This window comes from Peromyscus eremicus, chromosome X (assembly GCF_949786415.1).
Source record: "Peromyscus eremicus chromosome X, PerEre_H2_v1, whole genome shotgun sequence".
NCBI lineage: Eukaryota > Metazoa > Chordata > Mammalia > Rodentia > Cricetidae > Peromyscus > Peromyscus eremicus.
The window spans coordinates 84,726,185-84,730,018 of NC_081439.1; positions in this window are offsets into that span (position 1 = coordinate 84,726,185).

The window sequence follows — 3,834 nt, forward strand, 5'->3', positions numbered from 1 at the left end:
ACACAACAGCTTCCATGATATGAAAGCTAACCAACAGAGAGGAAGTTTCCTCTTCAGAGACAATTTTATTTCTCCATGTCCTGTCACCAAAATGTTTAGTGTCTTCAGCAATAGGTCTTACCATCAAGTTTGTATGGCAACCAAGAGCAAGAGCGAACTAGCCTGTGTTGTTTAGGGGGAGAGTATTGGAGACACCCCTGACCAACAACTTGAGGGGAGGTATGCCACACCTGGCACCGGGGCTTTTTATTTGGCAACCTGTGGCTTCTGAGGAGCATTATCTCCTACATAGCATGAGTTCAATTAAACACTTCCGTATCAAATATATGAAAGAGAAAATAGCATGTTTCCGAACGGCTTTTTCAAACATCCCTCATGTTTGTTATTTCTATCCCCACAATGACCTTCTCTGCCTTCCCCTTTCATCCTGAATTTTCCTACTCATCTCTCTCTCTCTCTCTCTCTCTCTCTCTCTCTCTCTCTCTCTCAAAAGTGCTTTAATGAGTTCTGAGTTACTCAAAAAAAACTTATCTTGAAGTAGAGGTTAGGGGAACACTCAAATTGGTAGGAACCCAGGAAGAAACAGGAGTAGCCTGAGAGCCTCATTTGTACTGTGCATATAAAGGGTGAGGTAAGTCTTCTGAGACAAACCTTTTAATCTGTAGGGTTTGCCCTTACTTACAAGCAACATTATGATACCAGGGTTTTGTTACAAACTGACTACAAGGAGTTAAAGAGGCCAGAGATTTTCAGAGTTTTCTGAAAGAAGACTGATAGAAATGTGTAGTCTGTGTTGATAAGATAAGGAACCCAAACCTGATTCAGGGGAAAAGCTGGAAAAGAAGGCCATTGTGGATATCATAGGTTTGAAAGCAAACCTTCCAAGTTCACTTCAGTTGCAAAAGCAAGAGGAAGAACCAGGATGATCCAGATGAAGGAACTGGCAGATAAATGAATGGCAGGTCTGGATAGGTGAACAGAAAGACCAGTTGATGACAGTTGCGTAGTCCTCATCAACAAGGGAGCCGAGTTAAGCTGAAGCACTGGGGGCAATTTGGAGTTCTCTGCCTGCTAGTCTTTTATTTATTTATTTTGAGACAGGGTCTCTATACAAAGCTCTGGAATCCTGGAACTAGCTCTGTAGACCAGGCTGGCCTCAGACTCACAGAGATCACCTGCCTCTGCCTCCCAAGTGCTGAGATTAAAGGCATGCACCACCATGCCCAGGTAAGAAGATCCTTTATAAGGTTTTCTGTTATGCCACAATGCCGAGATGGTCCTTGACTTAAAGAAGGGCACAGAGTGATTTCAAAAGCAATCTAGTTTGTATTGGAGAATCTGTTGATGCGACATGACACATTTGGTGTCAAAATAGCACTTGAAAATACTTATTACGTTGAAAAACAATTAGGAGAATCTGGATAGTCACTGGAGATGCAGACTAAACCATATGCCTGCTAGTTTCTCAGAGACAATCAAAAGACAAGGTTATGTGGATACCTCATGGGATCAGAACAATTCTGAACATTATATGCTCCAGAGTATTGTAGGAAACAATAGAATAATTAGCAGGCAATTAGTGCAGCTTAATACTTGAATGTGGTCAAGGAAAGAGACAGTCAAATAGAGTTCTGCAAAACTACCCTTATCTCAGGGTAACTATGAATTTAGCCAGCGCTTTGCTACCTGGGGGATTATATATGTGGTTTTATAGTGTGTATGGGCACAGCTTTTGACTAAAACAATCCAGTTAGTCATATAGAAATAACAGTAAGACCTACATGTTGAAGGAGAGATAGAATAGTTATGAAATATTTAAAATGTCTCATTTACCAGCTAGGGATGGTATCTTGTGCCTGTGATCCCAATACTCTGAAAGCTGAGGCAGGAGAATTGAGTATTTGAGGTCAGGTTGGGCTAAATGGCAAAACTCTGTCTGAAAAAAAAATTCAACTTCCAAAAAGTTATGTAAGTAATTGGGAAGGTATGAAAAAAGCAGATGGCAGAAACTACTTGTGACAAGGACCAAATGACAAATTTAACAAAAACTGAAAGGTGTGCATTATATTGTCAACATAGACTAGCACTTCTCTTTAAAGGGAAAAAGTAAAATGGCTCATTTTGAGTCAAATTTTAGTGAAAATAAATTGATGGAGATTATGCCGTCCAAAAAATAAGTAACAAAAAAATACTAAAGAAAAACATAGAGAGCCTCAGCACTATTAAACACTATAGTGACTAGAAAATGACTCTCGTTTCTGTTAGCAGTTAGATGGCTATGGCTCTTCTACTTTGTGAGGATAGAAACAGTGAGTAGGAGAAAAGCTCATCTAATTCTGCCAAGTCTGGGCCCCTGAAAGCCCAGATCTTACAGGTTGGACTGGCAGTCCTGTGGGCTTATCCTTCTGGGCCCTTAGAGCTAATGACCTATTGCTCCAGGCTTTAGAAGCAAGTACTCAGGTAGAAGGCTGAGTGTGTAGGTTTGAAATATTAGCAACCCTGGTAACTGTATTGCAGGCCTGTGATTCCAGTAGTAGTAGTGAGTAGCAGCAACCAAGTTGCCTAGTCATGAAAATTTTTATTGCCTAGGACTTCTAGCTAAGCATTCAAAAGAAACCAATTTAGAGGTAGCAAACTTTTCCCATTGAGAGAAACCTAAAGCTGTGATAACTTTAGTTAGATTTATTTAAATAGTTATGAGTTGAAGTAGCACATTTATCAAACATAAAGTCAACTGCAGATTCTTTTAGAGACAAGACTCCTGAACAGTGTTGGGTGCTGGAACCTTCAGCTCCTAAAGAGACTAATGCTTCATCACTTAGGGTTTCAGGATCCTTGGTTTTTAAGACTTGGTAGCACTCTAGAACTGTGCCAGAAATAGAAGCCTTCGACATCTTCTCTTCAGTTCTTCACAGCCTTTCTCACCTCGGCCACCTCTGTCCCCACTTCTGATCACTCAGTGGAACTCTTCATCTGCTGCTCCTCCACTGCTACTTTCACAGCTACTGCTGCTCCACTGCCACTTCCATTTTGTGCTCTTCAGACCACCAGCCCTGCCTGGTGTACTAACAAGGATCAAAAGACTGCCGAGAGAAGCCTTTCATTCAGCATAATGCCGCAACTTGGGTGGTTGTCTCCTAGCTGGCTTACAAAGTGAGCCAACAATCGGCTTATCCAGTCAGAAGTGGTGGGGCCAGGGGTGCAGCAAGGATGCTTGCACTGATCATGGCACAGCCTTTCACGAAAATAAAGGACTGCTTACACTGCTTATAGCTTATACACTCCCTCATACAAAGACCGTTTACAACAGTTACAGGCATTCGGCTGGGGTGTTAGGTGAGGTGTTCCTCATCTGACCCAAGTCAAAAAGGCTGTGAGAGTTCACTGTGATATATGATGGAAAAAAAATTAAATCTTGTACTAGCTATTTGAAAGAGTTGTGCTAGCTATTTGAAAGAGATGTGCTAGCTATTTGAAAGAGTTGGCCAGATTAATGCCTTTTGGAGCTTGAGTTGAGCAAGCAGCTGCGGTTACACTATAGCTTTCTTAAAATATCTGTGAAGCATTCAAAGCAGCTAAGCTTCTAAGAGGGCAGTCCAACCAGCTGCTAAAGAGGGGGATTGTAAGCTAACATTCCTCCACTCAAAGTAGTCACGTACCATGGGAGGGTCTCACCGTTGCAATTAGGGAGTCAAACTATCCTAGGACCCAACATTTTAGCTTATTTCAAGGAAAGATAAACTTGAAAAGGGGCAGTCACAGCAAAGGCCTGGCATTAACATTAGCAATGCTTTGATAGCATTTCGAAAAGCCCAACTCCTGCCCTAGTGCCCC